The sequence below is a fragment of the Gossypium hirsutum genome, chromosome D05, assembly GCF_007990345.1.
Source record: "Gossypium hirsutum isolate 1008001.06 chromosome D05, Gossypium_hirsutum_v2.1, whole genome shotgun sequence".
Lineage (NCBI taxonomy): Eukaryota > Viridiplantae > Streptophyta > Magnoliopsida > Malvales > Malvaceae > Gossypium > Gossypium hirsutum.
Window position 1 is genome coordinate 1,485,111 of NC_053441.1, and position 7,411 is coordinate 1,492,521.

The following is a 7,411-nucleotide window of genomic DNA, read 5'->3' on the forward strand; positions in this document are numbered from 1 at the left end:
TGCCATGTGTTGTTTTACAAGTAAATTCATTTCATTAAAAGAGAGAGAGAGAGACCGTCAAAATGTGAAGAATGTCAAATGCAATCATGTTGTTCGTTTTGATAGGAAATTAAAATTATAAACTTTTAAGTTTTATTGTACAGTTGTGTCGATTGATTTCATCTATATCAATCGATATGGAAATTAGTTTTTAAATCTAAAATTAAAATTTTATTATTTATTTTGAATTTGTTTAATTATTAATTGTTATATGATTATTTAATTTATAAAATGTTTATTTTAAGTTGTTTAGTGATGAATTATATTTGTGAAATTAATTTATTAAATAATATTTTATATAATTCATGAGTGTTTTATATTTGAGATTTATTTAATCTCATTATTTATTATTTGTAATTTATTATATGTATATATTAAATATTTGTCAAAAATAATGATAAAATTTAAGATGAGACACTGAAATAAATTGATTAAAAAAAAACGATACATTCTATATTGATTACCTGGCATGCAAAATAGAAACACCCAATACTCATTGAGCACATGTTTGGATGCTGCGAAATGCCCCATTGGGGAACATTTACAAAGCCTCATACCATTTATAGGTGCAATGAAATCAATAATATATATTTTTTTTCAAATTGATTTTTTTTCTAATGAATATGTTAAGGAATTCAGTAAGGTTAATTAATATATTATTTATGGTAAAAAGATTATATAAATTTCGATAATTAACAATTAATAACTAATTTATAAATAACTTTAAGTGATATATGCTCAAAATGCTCACTCATCAAATCGGTCCAATATAATGGAAAAGAAATAGCTCTAATTTTGAGAACCGCGAACTGTCCATAAGGCCATAACTATATGGCATTAACGAAAGAAGTGGTCCAACCCGTGTACAAATATTTATATATGTGGGTCATTGAAAATCAAAGTATAATTTTAATTGAAAGGATATCCTTTCAAAACATTTAATGCAATTTTTCATAACAAAAAGAAGATTTTCAACAGAACAAGGAAAGGAACCCAAATTGTCAATTCTTTTATGGTCCCCTCATCAGCAATAATGATTGATTTTTATCCCCAAAGTGTAAAATCAGCAACCATAAACCCAAGATGGGAACAGTGGGAAAACCAGTGTGACAAGTTGAAATATGTTGAATTATATCGACAAGTGAAAGATTTGGATACTTGGCGCTTTTTGATTTATGTGAAGCTCATATCGAGAAGCCATCATTTTAAGGTCCAACACCTTGGACTCATAACAAACTTCACTCTTCTATGGCCCATGGTTAGTTCACTTGCGAATAAAAATGAAATCTTACGGCCCATGGTTAGGTCTTTTTTTTTTTATCTTAAATGTATGAATAAACATCAAAAGAGGTAACTCAATTGTGAAAAGTTATAAAATAATCACCTAATTATTTAATTTTATCTTTTTTAGTCACCAACTGGCTAACGTAATAATGAAAACATCCAAATATCTAAGATAGTTGAGTGCTAAAAAAAAATCTAAAATTGAATACCTAAGTTGAGTGACTACAAAACGCTATTGAGTTTAAAGATAATATATACTTGAAAAGTATAAAATATATGGATTTATATGTGTTATATAATTTAACTTACATTAACCTCTATAAGAAATGTAGAGAGATTGTGAATTGTGACATGCAAATTGAACAATAATATTCCAAAAGTCTTAACTAAACCCTAACTATTGATGAACGGGAAATGAACCTTTTATTCATTATTCATTCGACTTACAAAGGCTAATGCACCAGCATCGTAACCAAGGTATGAAACACAAATTACATTATTCACATACACAGTTCTATGTTGGTGATTTTGACCTTCAAAAGAGATCATCAGCAACTAAATGTGTGTGTGTATATATATATGTCATGTTACTGTCACCATGTTTGAGAGATGAGTAGGTTTTATACATATATAGAGTGACCCTAGCAAAGTTTTAAGGCCGGTGACTCTCGACAGGTAAGTTCCTGAATGGATCAGATTCTGCCTACAAGGCTAGCTACCATTCAAAGAAATCCATGAGAAAGTTACAGGTCCCCAACAGCCAATATCTAAGCGGTCCAGACTCCACAAAACCGAAAATCTTCCTGGTCTAGCATTTTATTAGCTTAGCGTAGCCTTTTACTTTTACCAGTGTCCAAAGAGCTTTTAAAAGGGTAGAATGAACCTTTTAAAGCACTGATTTAAAAAACCCTTTAACCAGAAGGGACCAAAACCATATACACCAATCCACTTAATTGGTATATGAATGAGTACTGTTCAAGGACCAGGACCAGCTATATATGTTGATAATTTCTGAAACATATGTATAAAAATATTCTCATCTTTTTCCAACCAGCTAGCTAATTATTCTTCCGAAACAAAGTTTGCCTTTGATTTGAATTAGGGCCGGTTTCTATATGTACTTTGGATAAAAGATCAAATCCATTAATTGGCAGTAGGTGTTGGAGCCATTTGCATATGCCACTTTGCCTTCAAAACGCGACTTATATATATATATAAAGAACTCATGAGTTAAAATGTACCTATTCTTACCTCCTAATAATGAGTAAATTTCTTTTTTAGTTGTTAATCATTAAATGGCTGACGAAAAGATAACATTACAACTTTTTTAATTCTCAATATTTATACATTGTGAGTAATTTAACGACTAATGACCAAATAATAAAAAATCAAATATATAATTGAACGACCATTTTCTAACTTATTATAGTTGGATAACAAAAAAAAAATACTGATAATTTAGTCACGACTAATGTAATTTACCCTTATATTCAAAGAAAATTTATATTAGATAGCTTTATTCAATCTAGACCCTCATATGCTAAAATTTAGATAAACCTTAAAAGTTTATAATTTTATATCTGCTCCTAACACAAAATTTCTGACTTTGTTATTGAATCATTTGATAATACATCATCAAAAGTTTATAAAAATAAATCCAACGACTAATTATCATCTGATTTTACTCACAAATTATGAGACTACACAAAGCCTTGGATCATTGTTTTTCAGTTAACCATCAATTATTAATGTTTCAATGTCTTAGGTAACCTTGTTGGTAGTTTGTCATGCTCCTATGTTGAGCTTATCTTGTCGGATGCTGATGTTTCTTTTCACTATTCTTTTTAGGTGATTAATATTTAAATTTAAAATCGATTCAGCTAAAATTTAAATTATGTTTTCTCTCAACATCTTTGGATTACAACCTTATTTTAAAACTGTTCTCATCTTAATTTAATTGATTAATTTAACCACATTAATGAAGATGTTTATGAGAACTTGATCTGATTATAAAGTAAAATGCCTATGAGACTTTGAAGTAGTAAGTTGGTGAAAAAGGACTTTTTTTTTTCTTTTTCTTTTTGCATGTAATGGAGAGAGTGCCACCCACGGCTATCAAAGGAGGCAGAGAGTTGCAGATCCCTTTGTCATTAAATGACTGCCAATTTTCTTAATTATAATGCCCTTTTTTTTTTTTTCAAAGTTCATAGGTAATTAGGTAGTACGAATTATATGCTGGTACAGTGGAGACAGCTTGGTTAAAGACTTTCAAAAGTTAAAAAAAGAAAAAACAGCACAGTTTTCAAGATACTACGTACTGTTTCTTTTATGTTTTGTTGCATTGAAGGAGGCCAAAGATTTCTTTCCCTGTGATCAAATGTTTACATATATTTGCCTTCAACAGCTTTGGATGATGATTAGAGGAAATAAAAATAGAACGGTAACAGCAAATGGGTTACTGTCTATGGGGGGATAAAAAATTTGTAACTTTCCCTTGGGGGGTGTCGGGTAGGAATTATGTGTTGTAATAAAAGGTGTATCGACGGGTCTATTCTAACTCATATCTGGGGCTGTTTCATTGTCCTTGGGATTGTTTTATATCTGGATGTATCTTGTCATGTACGTGGTATGAAAAAATTTTGTAACCTCTTTGGAGTTTTCTTCTCCATGAAATCTGAACTTATCTGGTTGCAAAAAAGAAAAAATGCAGCACATGGATACGTCCTTTTACAACGATAAAGATGTGGAGAATATGCGAAATATTAAATGTATAACTACATTAAATTATATTACGTACACTTACAATGTGGGTGAACCCTCTCAAAGCAATTTTTTTTTTCAGCCACACTTAACACTTCATTTAATTATCAAATCGTGTTGAGTGTTACAAATTGTTTGTCTAATTTCTCTCTAGACATTCCATTTTATTGAATGATGTTTTCTCCGAATAACCCTCCAAAACATCTCCAAAGGACAAAAGGGAAATGTTTTCTCGTGTTCCCTTGCATGATGTTACGAGACGAGAGACGATCATTTTTATTGGAAGATCCAAGTATTTACAAGAATGAATTTCAGGCCCTTCCTTCAATCTAAATGCCATATCAACAATCATTTGCGTATTTAGGGCTCAGTCCAAAATTTGCCGCAAAAACTTTTCTTGGACCCCATCCTAACACCGCCTAATTTTACACGAAACCCTATTTATATTTTTAGTATATGGAAAAATGATCGATTTCCTTCATCGACTTATATAATAAAACGGTGATTTGATAGAATGGTGGCCGTTAGTACACCATGTGAGTTCTAACCTTTTTCTCCCAATGATTAAAGCATTTCTTTTTTTCAATAAAGCAATTGTAATTTTACTGCCTAAATTATTATTATTTGACAAAATAAATTACATTTATTGCTTAATTCTGTTTTTCATCCACAGCACCATAATAAAACTTTTATAAACAGAACTAAGTCTAGAATATTAAACATTTTCATCATTAGTCAATTAAAACAAAAATTATAATTAGAAATTTATGATATGCTTTATTTTTAAAAAATCCATTATTATAAATATAGCACAAGCAAAAATATATATCCGAGCAATTATAGATACGAACCAATATGAAGCACACGAGAAAATAAAAAGAAATGAGCAAAGCTCATCCATAATATAAGGTTAAAGATCCACACATTACAACTGCAAACAGTGAGACTTGAGCTTGAGTACTTAAGAATCCAAAGCCTTCACATTATTCAAGATGCCAAAACCTCATTGGCATGTTATGCTTCATATAATACAATTTCTAGTGATACTCATACTCCACCTATAAATTCGAGGATAATATACTTAAACCTATGTTTCCTTGAGTGTTACGATAATAATAACATAATACACTTTATATTTTATGCACTATCTATAAATAAATACCATACAAACAAATAAATTTTAAAAGTTTATTGTTAACGTATATATTATACGATATGATATGATAACAATGCATTAAATATAAATCCTCATCTTATTATATTTTCATCCTGACTCTATTAAAGACGAAAATGTATAAAAAATTAATAACAAAGTTAATTGGTAAAGGATTGAATTATTAATTTCATGTATTAAATATAAAAAAGTTATATTTATATTTATGCACTACAACAAATTCGTTAATTTTGAGCGTCAATGCTTCGTACCTTATTTAAACCTATTGTATTTCCTTGTTGGTTCTAATAAATTATGGCTTACCCAAGAGAAAGGAAAAAAAAAACTTGAAGCCCAATATCCTTTTTGGGTTCAAAAGAAGGTGCAAATTAAAGTGAAAATATATAGATTCATTGCAAATTATGTGAATATACACACACATACAAAGTAGTGCAATTGATAAAACGTTTGATTGTCTTGTCGACCAAGATTGTATATTTGTAATCAGATTAGCATGTGCCCCTTTTTATGTGTGATGGACACATTTGGGAGATTATGTAAGGATATATTGTCTATTTTATAGGTCTAGAAATTATGCCAACCGTTGTGTGTTTTGGGCATAATTAGTGATGGATAAGCGCTTGAAGGATCTAATTGCCAAAACCTGTATCAGTTTGATTGTTGTTGAGATGATGTAGATTGTAGAGCAATTAAGTTACATAAATAGACGCCATTACTTTTTGGCCTGCAGCTTAAGTGCATGCGTGGTTCAAACTACAAAGCAAGCCATTAAATATATATGTCAAATTTTGAATCTGGAGCATGAAATTAATTAATACCATGTCTTTAATTTACTGCGCCTGTAGTCCAAGTACTAGCTAGTAACCAAAAGAAAGGGTTAGGCACCTAATAAACCACTATTCTTAATACCTCTTTCTATTTATTAAAAACGACTTGCAATCAACTTTTTCCATTCAATTCGAATCTTGAAATCCAATTTTTTTTTATAAGAGTTTTACTTGAATTCGTATTTTTAAGAAGTTCGATTAAATTAGTTTCGGACTATAAAACATAACTAAAAGATAAAAACACTTGTGATTATATATATAAAAAAGTATTTCCAAGTTGGATTCGTATTTGAAGCACTGTTATGGTAAGACACATTACACTCTCAAGGATAATTAGATATAGTTTTGTACTTGAAGCACTGTTATGGTAAGGCACATTACACTCTTATGGAGAGAATGCGGGTTCGAGAATTAGACATGACATTATTAGAAAAAACAATTACAAGCCCTAAATATGAACGATAAAAACAAACATGAATAATATTATTGTACCCTTACCCTAACTAAGACACGTGGCAGCACGAGAGGCAACTTAAGAGGCATCCACAAATGACTCTTCATCTAGTACCATCCGATTGGTTACCCAATGACCAACCACTAGCATGCCTCACACTGCCCATAGAGAGGCCACCCATCTTCGACTACTCGTTGGACATTCCATCAAGCCACCGGCCTTTAGCGGATCCTCTGTTAGGCCACCTGCTATTAGCAACACGCTCTCATCCCTAGAAGGAGACCACTAAGGGACTATTGAAGCTTAACAATTTTGTACTACTTCAACAAAAGAAATGTCAAAACATGCCCATACAGTACTATGCTTGACAACAACTAACGTATAATTGACCTACCATCTGGCCAACAACACAAGAAAATCACCATCCGTATTGTCAGTAACATGACACTATTAAGCAAGGGAACCTTCTCGCTCTCTTTTTACTCCTTGAAAGTTGGCTCTCTACAATCTCTTATATTTATCTCCCTTCTCCTTCCACCCTCTAATTGATGAATCAGCCTCCTTATCACCACCACCACATCTCCTTCCTACATATTCCTTATTGAACACTAATGTCAATAAATATTAAAAAAAATTAGAATCAATATATATTACAATTAATCATTACGCGTATTTAATTAACTTCCTACATCATTAAAATAAATATAGTTAGAAAAAAAAGGAAATGGAATAAAATCTTGGTACGCTGAGGTTGTAGCAAATCGAGGTGAGGATCACTCATTTCTTCATAATAGCACATCGAGCCAAGGTCGGTAATACTTCCAAACTTTCCTTTTTCTTTTCCCTTCAAACCCTAACCCTCTTTACCTGACC